This window comes from Ambystoma mexicanum, chromosome 6p, assembly GCF_040938575.1.
Source record: "Ambystoma mexicanum isolate Mex_15411 chromosome 6p, UKY_AmexF1_1, whole genome shotgun sequence".
In the NCBI taxonomy this organism is placed as follows: domain Eukaryota; kingdom Metazoa; phylum Chordata; class Amphibia; order Caudata; family Ambystomatidae; genus Ambystoma; species Ambystoma mexicanum.
The window spans coordinates 1,267,503,846-1,267,522,417 of record NC_090935.1 but is presented as its reverse complement, the minus strand read 5'-3'; the positions used below and the strand labels follow the sequence as shown (position 1 = coordinate 1,267,522,417).

Here is an 18,572-nt window from a genome sequence, read left to right as displayed (position 1 = left end):
GCCACACTATACAGAGCCCCGATGGCAAGGGTACAAGTGAATGGCAGGCTGTCAGAACCATTCTTCCTCTCACGGGAAACAAGGCAGGGATGCCTGCTCTCTCCCCTGATCTATGTCCTCACAATGGAGCCCCTGGCCATAGCAGTTAGAGCACACCCGGACATCAAGGGGGTTAGGAGAGGCGAAGTAGAAATCAAGCTTTCCCTGTTCGCGGATGACATTCTAGCTTACCTGGTGGAACCTAGCTCCTCGTTCCCCTCCCTCCTGTCCCTGATGGCCACACTTGGGCGTTTTTCGGGGTTAAAAATCAACGCAACTAAATAAGTACTGCTCCCCATGAGAACATGGGACCCGGGCCTAAACTCCCTGGACAGACTCAACGGGATAACAGTGGAGAAGGTCTCTATCCGATACCTTGGCGTCCTCCTTACCAGGGATCTATCAAAACTTGCCCCTACCAACTATGACCCTGTCATGGCAGGGATCACTGCAGACCTAAGTAGATGGGGTTCCATGATTCTGTCCTGGTACGGCCACATGACGGCGATAAAGATGAATATACTACTGCATTTACTGTATCTCTTCACAGCTCTCCCAACCAGCGTCCCCGACCAAACCTTAAGGGCTCTACAGAATGCGGTGCGAGAGTTTATATGGCAGGGTAGGATCCAGAGGACTGCAAGGGCTGTCCTGACCTTACCGAGAGAGGAGAGAGGGTTTGGGTTGCCAGATTTTCAACTTTACTTCCGCGCCGCCCAGCTGCGCGTCCTCCTAGAACACATAAAAGAGGGGATGGGAACCTACTGGCCCTACTTGGAAGACATGGACGCCCACCCGCTTAAAGTTCGAGACCTCCTGTGGGCCCCACGCAGACTCATCCCGAACAGACTTAAATCCCACCCAACACTGGGAGTTCTCTGGGCAATCTGGAAGGAGGGCCCCAGACTGCATACCTACTCACTCTGGGGACACCCCCTCAAACTGGGTAGTAGGGGGTTCCGTAATGCACAGGCCTGGTCTGACTCTGGAATGGAGTGGGCGGGGCAGATGTTCAGGGAAGGGGGATTCCTAGCATATGAGGAACTGAGAGACGCTCTCGGGCAGGGGTCCCTCTCCATATTCGAATACCTCCGCCTGTGACCAGTCATGGGGCCAAAACTTGAAGAGACAGCTGACCCGCTTTGAGAAACTACTTGACACAGCGACGTCAAGGAAGGGGGCGGTATCCGGGATGTACAAAATCCTGAACATTATCAACCTAGTGGAGAGGAGTGGTTTTCGCACATTCTGGAACCATTTGGCAGGTGAGGCGATCTCGGAGGACGCCTGGTCAAGGATATTTAAAATAGCATTCCATGGGAATTTATTCACGGCAGATATGGAATACAACTTTAAGATTCTGCAGGGGTGGCACAGGGACCCCGTGAAGTTGTCAAAAATGTTCTCTAGGGTGTCCCCCAAATGCCCAAGGGGCTGTGACCAGGCTGGAACGAGGGGCCACATGTGGTGGCACTGCCCAAAAGTACAAGTGTATTGGGAGAAGGTAAGGGGTTGGATCGCTGAAGTCTCAGAGGAATTACTCCCCCAGAACCCTCTGACGATGTTGCTGGGTCTCCCTCCGGAGGACAGGGAAATATACAGGTACCCTAGAATGTGGGAAACTATGCTGAGAGCGGGCAGGGTGGCCCTGGCGCAGAAATGGAAGAGCCCGGAGACCCCCTCAAAGGAGGACTGGCTGAAAAAAGTAAAGAATATGTTCTTAATGGACAAACTAACGGCAATGATGAACAATGACTCTGGCTCATTCCAAGCGAACTGGTATGGGGTGCAGCAGACCTGGGGATGGGACGTTCACTGAGGTCGGGTAGGGGCCCCGGTGTGGGCGAACAGGGATGGGGCCAGGGAGGAACCAAAGATAGACCAGGCGCCCACGGCCCGGGGGACAGAGGACGAAATACAGCCATAGAAGAAGGCATCAACCACATTGTCTCCCAAGCTCCGGACACAAAGAAGTTTGAAGGAGACTCCCAAAATTATGGTTCAAGTTTGATCAGGTTATCAGGGGGGTGGGTTTGTATTGGGGTGGGGGGTGAAGGGGAGGAGGGGCAGGGGCTATTGGGCCAGTTGAATGTATATCCTTTGAACATGCATTGAGCCTGTTTGTTATATTAAGGAAATGTTAATAAAACCAAAGTTTAAAAAGAAAATGTTCCTTTTCAATATTGAATCTCCAAATAACACTTGGCTATTTCCTTTACCAGTTTGTTCAGTTCTCCTATAGTACTTCTCCACGTCCTGCTCTTTATCACTCCTTGTTTTCTTGACTTCCTCTCCCGAGGGGTGTTAACCCCTATCTTCTCCTGTAACTTGTTCTCATCAATTAACACTCTCTCCCTCGCTCTTGTATTATTGATTCCGTTTTTATGAGATCACTTATTAGGTCTCTTTGCTTCCTTCTTTCCTCCCTGAGATCTGTGTATTGTACCCAGGGGTCACATTCACTCTTCGTAATGTTTTCAATACTACTAGGATGAGTAGGAAGAGTCCCGTAGTTATTCTCACTCTTCTTATGATTCTCAGTAGTACTGAGACAAGTAGGAAGAGGCCCGTAGATATTCTCACTCTTCTTATCTGGCCAATTAGTGTTAAGATAGTTGCTATAGCCACCCCTCTCCCTGTGTCTGCCTCTATTCCTGTTACCTTCCTAGATTCAGGTTTGTGTCACCGAGTTGGCATCCCTCTTCAGCAATTCACTCCATTGATGCAGGATGACTCTCGAGTTTCCGTTCATTCTGCTTTCAAGTATGTCTCTGTGTACTTCATGGATTGTGATATCGACTCCCGAGAGGATTTCTCTCCTTCTTCTCCTCTTGGCCATCTTGCATCAGGATATCTTCACTTTCCTGCTTTAGTTCCTTCTTGGGTACCGCTCGGGATATCCCTCCACTGATGATATCGGCACAGATGTTTTTCTTCTCTCACCGTCCTCTGACCACCACCTCCCAAGAGAGAGTCCCTCTTGGGGTGCTTGTCCACTTCGTAGCCTCTTGATATGCTTTCTCCACACAGGTTCTCCTTGGGCACCTGTTCCTCCATGCTCTTTGACTGTTGGGAGATCAGTGTCTCTGCTTCCATATAGCCCGTTTCCTCCTTTTGAGTACATGCCCTCCTGGTACCTTGACTGACCCTAGAATGTTGGGTAGGACGTGGACCACGTGACTGGAGTCATAGGACCCTAATCTGACCTGGCCGAAGGCTCTCATCTTTGCGTTTCACCATCTTGGCGGGCTTCTGTTCTGGGCACCATCTTGTCTGCGCACGCTGCCATTTTGTCCATGCTTTGCACATGTGCAGTGGAGGACGTACGCCTGTGCTCTGTCTGCATGCCTGGATACATCAGCGTTGCTCCCCCCCCGCTCCGGTGCACCTCGGGCATGGGCCTGGTAGGCAATTGGCCCTCGGTCATGAGGCAGGTAGTGCTGACTGCGCTGCGTGTAGGCTCCCCCTCAGATGAGCCCAGTAGCAGAGTTGGTCCCTTGGGACGTGTCCTGGTATCCGAGTCTGTAGCCCCTATGGCAGCAGAACCGCTAGGGCCCTTAGACCGCTCTGCCGTTAAGCCGGTAGCTACAGGAGCCTTGGTGTTCTTGCTGCCGATGCGAGGGTCTGGATCACCCCTCCCATTGGTAGGCTTCCCCGGGAATGAGACACCCCTGCAGGGTACTTTTGAGAAGAGTACGCTTACCTTCTTGGTCTTCCTGCGTATGTACTCCTTAATGCTCTCCGGTGGTGTCCTGGAGAAGAACTCTCCCCACTTCACCAGCCTATTTCTCAGGGATCAGGGTGTGAGGGCGTTTTATGCTGAGCAGCCTTCCCATCCGTGGTCTTCCCCAAAGCACAAGAGGCAAAGCGCATGCGGGTCTGATGTGGGGAAGGAACCGTCGCACAACAGGCATCCGCTGAAGCCAGCAGCAGTTGACATGCACCAGGGACGGATTACGGCACCAGTGGATGGAATTCCCAACCTGAAAATTGCAAAAAAACGAAATATTAGGGAAAGCGCATAGAATTACAAGACTTGAGGCCTCACCCAGGAGCGCTGGTGAAAGCGATCCATTCCCGTTGATGCGGAAAAGAGGACTGTGGGGTTAGGGGAGCGCATGCTCCCAGGGCCGCTAACCTGGGCGTATATATTTAAAGAGAAAGTGTTATTTTTCTGGTGGAAAAAAGGTTCTGTTCCTCTCCCTAGCGAGGGACGCCCATACAGGATGGAGGAAAGGGGATGGGAAGTAGGAGTAAGATCACTTAAAGGTTTGGGTGCAGGTCACAGACTCGCAGCAAGTTGCCTGGTGTACTCTCCTGCCAGGACTTTCATATAATTCAATTTTTCTTCAATTCAATTCACTATCATACTACCTGATATACTCCACATACAACTGCACCATAAAAGGGTATTGTACTTCCCTAATAGAGTCACACCAAAGTTTGCAATGTTCCTTCATTATTTTCGCAGCCAACACAACGCTAGGAATGTATAGCTTGCTGCAGGGCAAAGGGGTTTCTTGTTCTCCCCCCTGTTCCCCTTTCAAACTGTCCGGCACTTCTCCTGATGTCCCAAAACCTTTCACAATTGGCTCACCAGTCATGCAAGTTCTTTCTCGCCTTTCCCATCTCTTCTGTGGATCTCCTGCCAGTTCTTGCGGCTTGATGTTTCACCAGCAGCATGACTCAGCAGTGCATCAGTGCCGGCTTGCCTCTCTGGCTCTCCACGCTGGTAACGAACACATGCTCTGGCTCTCCTCATCGTCCCGCCTTCTTTTACCGTCTCAGAGCTTTCAGGAACATGTCACAAGCCTGCACAGCGACTTCTCACCACCAGCTGTTCTCGCCAGCTAAGAGGAAATAGTCTCTCTTTCCTTTGCAGTGTTATGAATTTAAATGTCCAGCCATCATTTGGTTTCAGCCAACCACTAGAGCGCTCCCCTTGTTTGACATTTCCAAAGCTGTGCATTACTCCTTGGATTTTCCTGGTTCCAGTAGTTTCACAAAAAGATTCCAACAAAGCGGTTTAGTCAGTACAAAGTGGTTCGACAGGATATATATTACAATAAGAGATGGGTGTTTGGGAAGTCAATGAATGATCATACCCAGAGTGAAAAGGGGGATACCATGAACCTGTCAACAAGTATCTTTCGCTCCCACAAGGGTTCTTTCCTCCCACATGATCCTCCCTCAAGCAGCTACCCCCAGGATTGGGATAAGGTAGCGGCTGCCCTTCCCTGGACATCTGGGAAGAGAGTTTTCCCGGACAGGGAGTGATGACATCGCTGGATTCAACACACAGCATATTAAAAAAAGAAACATAAACAAAGGAAAAATAAGAAGGATCGTCAGACGTACGCCCAATTGGCTTGGGGGCTGATAGAGTCCACCACTCCCCAGACTGACTCCTTATATATGTCTTAAAATTCAAATAGGCGCTCAACTGACATCAGTAGGTTTTTAGAAAAATATTAAAAGGTAGAAACGTCTGCGTAGAGGGGCTTGATCACACAAACAATGCTCCTACAGTATGTGGTAATTCTCAAGCAATTCATAAGCAATTTGTAGGCAATAAATAGAGAAACCCCTCAAAACTCGTTTCCATCTTCCATCCGCCGATTGGAATACTGGAGAGTAGGAAGAGGAAGTATCAAAAGGCTGGCAGATATCGGGATCCTGGCAGATAGAATAAAGACCGTCCTGTCGACAATTATAGGTCAGGAACAATCAGGTTTTATTACTGGAAGGCAAACATAGGATAATATAAGAAAGGTCACCCATCTGAGTGAGAAAGCAGAAATCAGGCAGATCCTGGCAGTACTGATATCATAAGATGCCAAGAAAGATTTTGATAGGGTGGAATGGCCATACCTATTTCAAGTAACGAAATATAGGGGGTTTAGGCCCAATTATATCCCTATAGTGGAAGCTAATTACAAAGACCCGTCTCTTAGACTCTCCATCAAAGCACAAACTTCAAATACAATACGAATAGAGTGGGGTACGAGGCAGGGTTGCCCCCTGTCTCCCCATTTGTATGCTATCTTTCTAATTAGAGTAGATCCCAACATAAAAGGGATCCCATTCGGCGGAGAGATTCATAAGATAGCGTCATATGCAGATGGCATGCAGATGACGTTAGTGGAACCCGAAAAGCCAATCCCAGCCCTAGTTAAAACATTAGTTGAACAAGAGAAAATTTCAGAAATTAAAATAATATATGACCAAGTCAGAACTGATGGGGATGGGCATACCGAGAGAACAATTGGAGGTCGTACGCAGGACCTCTCCTTTCAAGGTAGCTGTAGGAAGCATCTCCTATTTAGGGGTTGCACTGACAAATAAGATGTCCTCCATGTATAAAGCCAATTATCCAGAAGTAATAAAGAAGACTAAGGAGGACTTCCTGCGATGGACCCCGCTCCGAATCTCTTGGCTGGGACGCATATCGACAGTCAAGATGGTAACGCTCCCAAGACTGCTGTATACATTCCATGACTTCCCAATAGCAATCCCTCAGTCAGTTCTTTAAAGAGATAAATAGGATGGTCTCAAAGTTTATTTGGCAGAACAAACACCCAAGGGTGGCCTTGGACTTGATAATTACGCAGAAGCAGAGAGGAGGACTAGGACTGCCCAATTTGATTAGATATTATGAAGCGGCCCAATTGAGAGTGGTGCGAGAATGGCTCACACAAAATAGGGAGAAGGTATGGGCTAGGATGGACAGAGCAGTCACAGGGTGCCCTCTGGCGGATTTACTCTGGTGACCAGGGAAAGATAGGCCCCCAAGCGCTCGACGCTGCACGATTCTACGCACCAAGTGCGATATTTGGGATAAATGATTAAAGATGGGACATCTATCAACCCGTTCCTCCCCCTTTACCCCTCCGTTCGAGAATCCAAGCTTCACTCCGGGGTTGGAAAAGTGCAAATATGGGCAATGGTGGAGTCGTGGTTGCACAAAGGTGGGAGACATGGTGTGGGAAGCAGAGAAATAGCGACATTCGAAGAATGCAAAATTCAATTAGGAGTGACAGAAGCGGAGAGATACGAATTGGTACAATTAAGTCACTGGTTAAGGCAACCAGAGATTCAAAAAGCAGACACATGACAATTGACAGAATTTGAAAAACATATAACCACACATACGGGAGATAAACAATTTAACCTCAAGCATCTATGCTATTCTTCAGGGCTGTTCAGCAAGAGAGAAAGGGCCATATCAGGTAGCTTGGAAGGGCACAACAAGATCAGAGATTTACGGGAACGGTGGGAAGGCCTATGGAGGAACATCCCGAAGTTAACAGGGAAGCCTGGTATAAAATGATGCTTCAATGGCATTATACACCTGGTAAACTTCACAAAATGTATACACTACTTCCCAAGAGTGCTGGAGGGGCAGTAAGGGAATAGGGGACTAGAGGCACATTTGGTGGCATTGCCCTGTTAAGGGAATTCTGGGAAGAGGTGACTATTCGGATAAAGAACACTATGCCGAAATTGCTAGAACGCTCCTAAGAGTAAACCTATGCGGATTATTGGACCCAGAATAATATTCACTCTCGAAACCCTAAAAGAGAGTTATGATGGCACAACGGATTACCACCTGGCTAGTGATAGCAAAGAACTGGAAACAAAAAGACCCACCTACAAAGATAGAATGGACAAGTAAAATGTGGGACATAGTGACGGAGTGGATCACCTACTGATTACAAGGAGATGCAGATACATTTCGAACAGATTGGGGAGAGTTGTTGGACTATTTACAAAGCGACTACATGCAACAATGGTGCCTGCAAAACTTGAGATCATTGGACCTTAGGTGATCCCCTTGGTATGGTGTGCCAGAATCAGATAACTGAGCGAGAAAATATTTCCTACAGGACAATCCCAGCGAGACACTGTGGGCCCAAGGGAGGGGCAAGGGTAGAATAGGGAGAGGGGAGGGGGGGAGGTATTGGGTGCAAATGTTGTAGAAATGCTAATAAAAATAATAATAAAAAAAAGGCTGACCCTCCAGGGCTCTGTCACATTGTTACTTTGTGTAGCAACCTCCATATAGAAACTTAAGCCCATTCCACTGAGCCCTCTCAAAGGTCTGCTGCTAGCAGGAGACAGGGCAGCCAAACCACCAGACAAAAACAAAAAACAACGGCAGGTTCAGTCGCACAGGCGCGGGCACAGCCAGAACATCCATAGTCAAGTTCAGCACACATCACACAGACCCAAGCACCAGCGCAAGAGCCGCGGCAGGCACAGCAGCCTCAGAGCACAACAAAAGAACGGAGTAAGCATTGCAAGGAAGCAGCAGGGAACAGCCCACTCACAGTCTGCTATGCTATGAGGGGCAAGAGAATGAGAGGTTTTATGCACCGAAGAGGAGTGCAGAGACTCAAGCGCTCCTCCGCCTCGATTACCGAAGAGTGCTGGCAGAACAGCGGGATCAGCCTGCACGGCTCGGCTCCCCATACATGAAGAGAGTATTTGAAGCTTTATCCACCGGCAGGTTAGCACAGGGGCTCAAGGGCTCCTCCTCCTTGATGATTAACAAAAACAGTACTGGAAAAACAGTGGGAACAGCCTACTCACATACCACTCTCCAGAATAATGCAAGTATATATATTATGTAAGGGTGTCAAAGAAGGAAGCCGACACAAGGGTGGCATATTGGTTTCTATAAACCTTTATTTGTAGTAAAAGAAACCCTCACTATCCACATCTCCTAAGAGGGGTTAACCTGCCTCAAACTAATACTAAAGGATCTGTCAGAATGTCTTCAAAATCAAACTTCACTGTTCTGTGTCCCAACCTACTTCTATCCCTTACACTACAACTAAAGAATAATATAATCCAATAGAAATGTCCTTCTCCAGGAGAATGACTTCCTTCTCCTAGAATTCGGGTGTTGTTACCAAAATGTTCTCTTGCAAAAGCATGCTAGGGGGATAGACGCCCTTCCCCTGGGTTGTGATTCCAATAAAACCTTGTACTACTCACATTCTACTGTTCTGCAGTCTCCAATATAGTTCACAACAATACCAGGGGGAATGACTCCCTTCCCCTGGTGTTTGAACATTGAGGTTTATCTTGCCACTCTCCAACGGTATCAGCAAAGCCCCACGTCCATCTCTGGGTTCCAGTGGCCTTAATTTTGCCACTGCAATGAGGAAAATGGCCTTGGATGCCTGTTTCACGTATGTTAGGGTCCCAGACCTTTCTCTGGTTGTCAGTGGGCTTATCGCTGCCACTGCTGTGAGGATGACTTCCTCTGATGCTTATTTCAATTATTTTGGGGTCCCAGCCCCTTCTCTGTTGGTCTGTGGGCTTATCTCTGCTACTGCTGTGAGGAGGGTTTCCTTGTATGCTTGGTTAACTTATATTGGGGTCCAAGACCCTTTTCTGGTGGTCAGTGGGCTTATCTCTAGCACTGCTAAATGGAAGATTAGTTTGGTTGCACGACTGACCTTCTTAGGCCCAACAGCTGTATTACTACTTGTGAGCGAAGAGTCACCTGGGCCTGGCCCTTTTGCACCCCACTGTACCCGCCAAGTCTCCCGTACCACTCATTACCTTCACTAAGGCTTCGGTACATCACCAGGGCTTCCTTGGACTGGGGTTCGTCTCTCTGGGTCTTTTGCCTCTCTCCTCTGCTCTCGCTGCAATGGGGTGTCTCAGCACAAAGCTCTGGTCGGCTCGGCTTCTCCTATGTCTCGTGCCTGGGTCCGTTCCAGCGAGACCCCAGGAGAACTCTCTCAGCTGCTCACCGGCATCCTTCGTTCTTCTCTTCCTCCGGTCTGCCGTCCAGGTTTGAAACAACAGCGCAGGACAGTCTCCGCCTCTGCTGCCTCTTCCGGCTGGGCTTGAGGAATTGTTTAGTGCATTGTCTCTTCTAATACATTGTTTCCAGTCCCTCCCTGGTGGATTGTCAAAGTCCTTTGTTTCTTTTGACACCTTGATCTTTATGCCCCTTCGGTGCCACCTCGTACCCGTACTATTATAGTCCGAATTCTTCATGTCTTTTGTGTGCTTCTTCGTCCTGATGTTTTCTGTTTTGGCTGTATCGATGTTCTACAGTAATAAATTGGTCTGCTCTCAGGGAAGTGGTCTGGAAGGGGCGGGGGTAGGTAGGAGTGTGATGTTGTCCAACGGGCTGTACTTCAGGTGGTTGTCCTTGTCCCCAGAAGGGTAGTCCCTCCCCATGAGGTCCTCAGGCATTAAACCACCCTTATGGGGACTATTGGGTAGCAGAAGCACCTCCTTAGCCTTATGGGATAGGGCTCCCCCCTGGTGAGAAGTGACGATACCTGGCGAATCATCACACTTTATTGAGTGCTCCCTTTTAGTTTGAAGCACTTGCTCCCTAGGCTAATGTTAACTTTGTAGGTCACCGGCTTCATATATATACATTTATATGTTTTGTTTGGTCGTAGTTCAAGTGCCAGTTTGTGCACAACCACAAACTGGCTCATCACTTGCTCTCATCTTGTGCTATTATACAGGCACCCTTCAATAGTAAATGTGTGATTGAAAGTAATTTCTGATCGTAATTGAAATCCCTGCTCTTTCTATAAATACAAATCACATTCCATGTTAGGTTCCTTTGCAGGTAACAAGTGAAGTTGGGGGTGTATTTTAGTTTCCTTCTCCATCCCAGCACTTTCTTTCCCCATTATAGAACTTATAGCATCTACCCATACCGTTCAATACGCTCTCTTTGTTAAAAAAAAAAAGCTAAACATATGTTATGCTTCACAGGGTGATTTTACAGATTGCAACAGTACTGAATATTTAAAGGCTGAAAATTAGAACTTGACTGTTGGTACGGGTTGTGTAAGGAGCACTGGATTTTATAGGGTCACTTTGCTCGATACACATGTGTTAGGCTTTTCCCCGACCCCTCTCCAATAAAAAAATTTGAAAGTCAAACAAAATAAACAAGACTAAGTATGTCAGTGGCATCATTTTAACCTACATCTAAGACCTTCAGTCATCCAGAACATAAAACCGCCCTCATGCTGTTTACCTATTTGTGGTGTGCCATTTTAGGAGAGAGGATAGTTGAGAGAGGTGTACAGATGAATGCAAGTAGTTGGCTTTTTGCATTGTTTGTGAGCTCAAGGAGCAAGGACCTATAGGCCACTGCCACTTAGATGTAGCTGAGTGTGATGGTGACTCTGTAGGAAAATACAAAACAGCTTTGGCAAAGTTGAAAACATCTCTGGAATTGAAACTGAAACTGAACTGGAACTTATGTCAGTTTGTTTCTTGGGTATCGACACCAGAGGAATGTATGGATTATTACGGAGACACTCTTCGTCTATTGATTGCTGCTGGCTATTTTAGAAACAAGACAAAGTCTATCAGGGTACAAACACTGGTTTGCAGAATATTTCTTCTAAGGTATGACATGAGGTAGTACTGAATATTGTGGGGCCATTTCAAGTATTTGGACGGTCAAGAAATGTGCATTAGTCCTAGTCGGCTATTTTCACAATGGTGGAAAGCATATGTGGCAATGAAGTGTACTGCGAAAGCTATTACATTTTTTCAAGAGCTTTTTGGGTGTGAAGCATACCAAGAGCATTAGTTATAGATACCAGAGTCCAGTGGTTCTGGGGAGATCATGACATTTCTTAAGACCATGCCCATGGGGCACAGTTGTCCCTTGTTATAAAATCACCAGACCAGTGGATTAGTGCGAAGAGTAAACTGTTCTCTAAAGGACAGTTATCCAATTGGTATTTGGCACTCCAGTTTTTAGCAATGTCTGTTAGACCATGCAGGATAAAATATGATTCTGTCAACCAGTAGTCCCCTCTACTGCATCATGTGTGGACAGGAAGGGTTGAAGTTGTTCCGAGCATTGTTGGAACAATAACTGTGGATATTGAAAGGGTGAAGGATTGTGTCAAATGGGAACAATACTTTTGCAAAGTAGGCATGAGAGAAGGTGTGTGAAGACTACCCCAGTGAAGGTCAGGAATGTTGTGAGAAATACCAGATATGTTTCCAAAGATATTTCCATTTTTATGAACCCCTGATTACAAAAGTTGGAAGGAATTATATTGTACTAGCAGATGGATCCAGATATGATTTGCTGTGCTCAGTAACTAGGTGGTTGCCCAGGTTCAGAGAGTTGCAGTCAGGTGATGTGTATTTGAAACATTCTGTACTAGTGTGTCAAACTCCAGCTAAATAAAGAGATGCCATCTAGAATGTTTATGGTCATGTAAACAAAATGCACATTTTTTACTACACTGTAATGCATTCCTTCCTTGTTTTGCAAATGTGCAGGCGGGAAAGCATAGTAATGGGTAGAATGCAAGTTTCAAATTATTAATTAAAGTTACTCACTGTAGTGACTAGCATTTTCTAGAGGAAAGGATTACTAAGGACTATGAGTAGTCTAGTCACTACAGTGAGTAACTTTAATTACTCATAGGTCACGTCCTCTTTCCTCCATCCTTGTGAGCGATTCAACCGAACAAGACCACAGGGTGGAGCTGTGACAACCTGCCTCATATTTAAGACGACTGTACTCTGCATCCCACCTGGATCTGGTATCCAGTGAATAGCGCTTAAAGAACACTGACTGAGTGGCCCAAGTAGCCGCCCTGCTGATGACATCTCAAGAAGCATGTCTCTGAAATGCGACAGCCATGGCTTTTGCTGTGACACCATGGGCATGAATTCTGACAGGAACCGGCTTTCCCCTGGTCATATATGCATCCTAAGCGGCCTGGACCAGCCAACGGGTGATGGAAGCTTTGGCAGCCTGGGTGCCGGGAAATGTGCCCTGTAAGGAAGGCATAGTATCAACAATATGACAGATATAAGTGACCACAGTTCAAGGGTGTTTATTGAACTTCAACAAGGGTGTGATAAACACCTATCTAACCCTAAATCTACAGATGGGAGCTAGCTACGAGCATCAAATAATAATAATGCAGTCTTAGAGGAGTCTCGTCAAAGTGAAAAGGCCTATACTAAAAGAAAACCATTGCCAATCCTTACAGCTAAATACAAATAGTGAGGGCTAGTGTTCACAAAAAAGAAAGAAGTGTTGATACAGTTCCATTACCAGCATCAGGGCCTTCTGTACCCAAGTCTCTTTACTTCGAAGTCTCTTGATTCAGAGAGCCTGATGTACCAAAACAAAACACAAAGTTAATTTCCTCTTATACGCTCTCTTTATTGTGATTCACCTTGGAGCCCCCTCAGCCAGGCTCAGATCCCCTTTTTCGCAATGTTCAGAGAATATTCTTTCTTGGGTGACTCACGTTTCAACCTGGATCCACCTCAGTCAACTCAGATCCTTCCTCTTACACAATTAATCTCCCTCAGCCGGTTTCGGACCAATTTTAGTTCACATTAAACTATCGAAGACTTTCGAATGTGCACAGGGTTTAGCTTAACCCATTGCAGGAACACTTTGATTTCCAATTTCCCTTTTCACAGTTGGCAACCCGTTGAATAACTAACAGAGACCTTCGAATAAGTTCCCACGTGGACCCGGCCCAATCTGTCTACGGTATCTTTCTTGGATTCCAAAGTTTCAGTCACTCCTCTGGTTTTCAATTATATTCGTGTCACTTGTTACATACTTTTCACACACAGTTCTCTTTAGATTTCTTCATACAATGTTGCTGCTTGCAACCTTGGTTCTAACACAGGCAGGTCTCGTATAAGGCTCTCCAACTCACTGGCTGTGTTGTCTTCACTGGCACTGCTTTGTTGTAGAAGCCAAGGACAGTACCACAGCGTCAACCTTTCCTCCCCGCCTTAGTTATCGATGCGCGAAACCCGGGGATACCTCCGACACACAATGCAGGTTTTTTCAGCTTTAATCCCCGGTCTTCGGTTTCTTATTTTGCAAGGTTCACGAAAGTAACGGTCTGAAAAGGTCAGGGGCACTTCCCTCCTTGCAACCCTCTCTGGTCTCGCCGCCTTTCTTCTTGTATGAAGCTACCATCTGGAAACCGCGGCTTCCTCATGTGCTTTGCTTTGATCAGAGTGGGCTTTCGTGCTCCGCCTTTTTTCCATGTGGCGAAGTGTGAAGGAAGTCATGTGTGTGTAATGATCAGTAATTGCCTGACCATTGTATTGGGACATGTCAGGTATACGGCTCTGGTATTAGTCCGTTTTCGCTCATGGCGAGCTGTCCGTGAGAAAGTATTCGTGTAAGGAAAGGGGGGGTGGGTTGAGCGCCTAAGTATCCTACCTGGTAGGATGGTGAAAAGGTGTTACAGGGAAGGGAATACCGTATCTCACCATTTGGTGTCCAACTGCCACTTCCCGAAGACACCTCATCCAGGTGATCCTCCCGCACTGGTCCACCGCCAGGAACTGGATCCAAAAGCGATGGCCATGTCCTGGCCACCAGGATGACAGATCTCCGGGGACTAGTGGGTGAGACACCTTCAGATTTCTCATAGCCCCCAAAAGTGATGAACAACGCCTCAGACCTCCTGAAGGATTTCATCCAAGAGAGAGATAACTTGAGGACTCTCTTGAGGTCCAAGGAATGCAAAGCCCTTTCGTCCTTTCTGGAAAGAACACTGGCAGGCAGATTTCCCGATTCAAATGAAATGGAGAGACCACCCTGGGCAAGAGTTTTGGTGCAAGATGACCTTGTCCTTATGAAATGTCTCGCAAAATGACAAAGCCTCAGCTTGCTGTGCAGAGGGCCACCAATAACACTGTTTTCAGTGTCACTAGCAGGATGTCCACTGAGGCCATCGGCTCGAGTGGGCTTGCACTGCAAGGCTGAAAGAACCACATTAAGGTCCCAGACCGTATGTGGCCTATGTACCGAAGGGAAGAGCAAGGACAACCCCTTGAGGTGGGCCTTAAACCACTTGGTTGGCTGCTGAAAGAACATGCTCTGGGGAATTCTTGTAGGCCCCAAAGGCTGCCAGATCGGTGCGACAGGTATCAACCTGAACGACAGAACAAGCCTTATGTGTGGAAAAAGCCAGCGCGTCTTTCAGGGAGCAGGTGAGGGGTTCCAGCTCCTTGTCGCAAGCCCAGTGACAAAATCCAGGACACTTACTCTTGTTCGGATATCGCGTAGATGGCCTCCTGTATGATGTCCCAGTTGTCCTCCGAGAACGGAGTGTGGTGCATTCCCAGCTGGTCAGGAACCAGGCTGCTAGAGCCATTCTGGCTGGGTCCAGGTGCTCAACTGCACGCCCCGCTGTGCCAGGAAGCCCCTGCTGGGGATTGGAAGATGGACAGGCCTATGGGAGCACAACTGCAGCAGATTTGACAACCATGCCCTTGACGGCCAGTGATGGGCAATCAGGATGAGGCTGAAGGCCACCAACACCTGGAACTTGCAGAGGGTCTGTTGGAGCAACCAAGGAGGAGGAAACGCATAGAACCTGCGGCTGTGTCAGCAGACCTTGAATGTGTCCTCCAGAAACCTCTGACCCCATCCTGCCCATGAAGCAAACCGGGGGCACTAGGAATTCAGAGGAGATGCAAATAAGTCCAGATACAGAAACCCCCAAACCTGGGACAGGGGCAACAAAGAATTGATGTGTAACTCCCACTCATAGCTTTTGAACCCCGAGCAGCTGAGCTGGGCCGCTTCCGCATTGCTGTCCCCCGGCAGATAGGCCAAGAAAATACATATCCCCTCTGAAAGAGCCGATTCCCAGATTGACACCGCATCCATGCACAGGATGGGGGGTGTGGTGGGAGGATGCCACCCTGCTTGTTCAAGTAAATAGTCGTGGAGTTGTCGTCCTGACCAGAACCGTCTTGCCTCTGATGAGCAGCAGAAAACCCATGAGAGCCAGGCTCTGAACTCGAGCATATCGATATGCAGGAGGGCTTCCCACCCTGGACCATATGCCATGAAACAAGTAGCCCTCCAGCGTAGGCCCCCATCCCGAAAGTGGGGAATAAGTCCTCACCCCCAGAGTGGGCTCCAGCAGGGTAAAGGGGGCTCCCAAAGCCAAATTGCAGTCCATCAGCCACCAGTGAATATCCGGAAGGATGGACAGTGGAATTGGAATCCTGTTTGACTGCAACCCAGTTTCCAGGACCCAATTGGCTGCAAGGTGGAGCTGAAGGCACCTCATCTTGAGGCGGGCAGGCCGAACAGTGAGCATGCAAGATGCCATTAGTCCCATAAGGTGCTGGAACCACCATGCTGAGGAGGTCGGATTGGCCAGAAAGTGCCCTATAGCTTTGCGGAGGGATAGGAGCCTTTCGGCCGTGGGGAACACCCGCTGCACAGCCGTGTCCTAGCGCATTCCAAGGAACACCAGGTCTTGGACGGCAGTCAGCTGCGACTTCCGCTGGTTGAGGGAGAGCCCCAGCTGGTGAAGAACGCCTGCCAACCATTGGCAGAAGTGCACCGCCCCACCGCTCCGGCAAGTTGGCCCTCATAAGGGTATAAGTGATGGCCCTCCAAGTGGAGGAGACCAGCCACTGCATTCATCAGCTTTGTGAACACACAAGGGGCCGAGTTGAGGCCAAAGGGCAGCACCTTGTACTGGAAGTGTTACAAGATAATCACGAACGGCAGAAATTTCAGATGAGGCAGGTAGATAGGGACACAAAGGTACACATCCTCAAGATCTAGGGAAAGCATCTAGTCCACTGTGCATAGAGACTTGGCTATGTGCGCTGGAGTAATCATCTTAAAGCGTTTGAGCGGTAAGGAACAAGTTACCTACCTGTAACTGTTGTTCTGCAGCATGGGTCTGGCATGGATTCACATGCTCATGACTATTCCCCGTCGTCAGGCTGGGAATCCTCGGTAAATAAAAAATCAGTTTCAGTTTAGGTTCTGAACTGTCTTTCTACTAATAACCAATCACTGGTCTCTAGGTCATACTGCCCCCAGCCAATGACTGCCCTCTACCTAAGCCCCTCTTCTGACAGCGATCTTCAGATTTGGTAGCACGTAAAGTGGCAGTAGGACCAAGAGAAGAGCCGCAGAGGGGTTTGGAGGGAGGGTTCGCATGTGAATCCATGCTAGACACATGCTGGAGAACTACAGTTACAGGTAAGTAACATGTTCCTTCTCCAGCATGGGGTCTGGCATGAATTCAAATGCTCATGAATCCAAGAATACATAGCAGTACACACATGCACAGCCACGGGAGGTGGCAAGGCTCAATATTAAGCATTTCAACAACTCAACATTAAACATCTCTTACCTCCTCACCAGGCTCACCCTTCAAGCGAACAGGTTGCACAGCACTGCCTGGCCGACTCTGGATTCCTCCCTGGAATCCCGGTCAACGCAGTACAATCTTGTGAAGGTGTGTGTCGACCTCCACGTAGCAGCCCTGCAGATGTCCAGCAGGGGCACACCAGACAGGAACGCCTTAGTAGCAGCAATCGCTCTGGTTGAATGGGCTCTCGGACGGCCGGGCGACGGTCGGTTTACCAACCAGTGACAGTGCATGATGCAGCCGGAGAGCCATCTGGAAATGGAAGCCTTCGAGCGGGCCTTCCCTTGGTTCACAGGTCCAAAGTTCACAAACAGGTGTGATGTCCTCTGAAAACTCTTTGTGCAGTCCACGTAGAACTTCAGCACTTTAGCCACATCCAGCGAGTGCAAAGTTCTCTCAGCCGGCGACAAAGGCGAAGGGAAGAAAACAGGTAACACCAAGGGCTGGTTGAGATGGAGATGGAAGCATTAAGGAGGGGTGCGTCCCCAGCACTACCCTTGTCTCGTGGAATGTCAGGTATGGAGGTTTATAGGAGAGGGCCTGGATCTCTCCCACTCTTCGTGCAGAAGTGATGGCCACAACAAACGCTGTCTTCCACGATAGGAACTTCAGCAGTGCCGAATGCAAGGGCTCGAATGGGGGACTCACGAGTCTGGTCAGCACCATGTTGAGCTCCCACAACGGGGCCAGAGCCTTTACCATCGGGAACGAGCGGAACAGTCCTTTCATGAATTCCTTCACCCGCCGATGAGACCACAGAGATGACCGCCCCGGAGTTCTGGCTTAGCGCGAGATCGCCGACAAATGGATTTTGATGGAGGCGTGCGCCAGCCCCGTCTTGGCCAGTGACAGCAAGTACGGCAGCACTTGAGGGACCGTAATCCGCAGAGGGTTGATCTTCTGTGCACGGCACCAGACAGAGAACCTCTTCCATTTGTGTCCATAGCACTTAAGAGTTGAGGACGCCCTGGCCTTTACAAGCACATCCTTGCAGTCTGCCGGGATATCGTACCCTCCAAACTCTGGTGCTGCAGGAGCCAGGCCTGCAGGTTCAGTGATCCCACGTCGTGATGGAGCAGGCCATCCCAGGGGAAGGAGAATGCATCCCCCATGCTCCCCGGCTGGGGAAACCTGCTGGCGAACCTCCGGCACTTGGCGTTCGTCACCGTCGCGAATAGATCGATCTGGGGATTGCCCCATCGTCGGAATAGGAGATCCACTTGATCCTGCCGAAGCTCCCACTCGTGGCAAGAGCGCAGGTGCCTGCTGAGTGAGTCGGCACTGGTGTTCTTTATTCCTGCCAGATGGAAGGGTACCAGGACAATCCCATGGGCCACG

At 48.6% G+C, this 18,572-nt stretch overlaps 1 protein-coding gene across 5 annotated transcripts in view; it reads right to left on the bottom strand.

Moving 5' to 3' along the window:
* The window catches only part of KDM4C (lysine demethylase 4C), a 3,084,728-nt gene that overhangs the window by 961,187 nt on the left and 2,104,969 nt on the right, over positions 1 to 18,572 (bottom strand). The gene's annotated exons all lie outside the window — the stretch shown is intronic.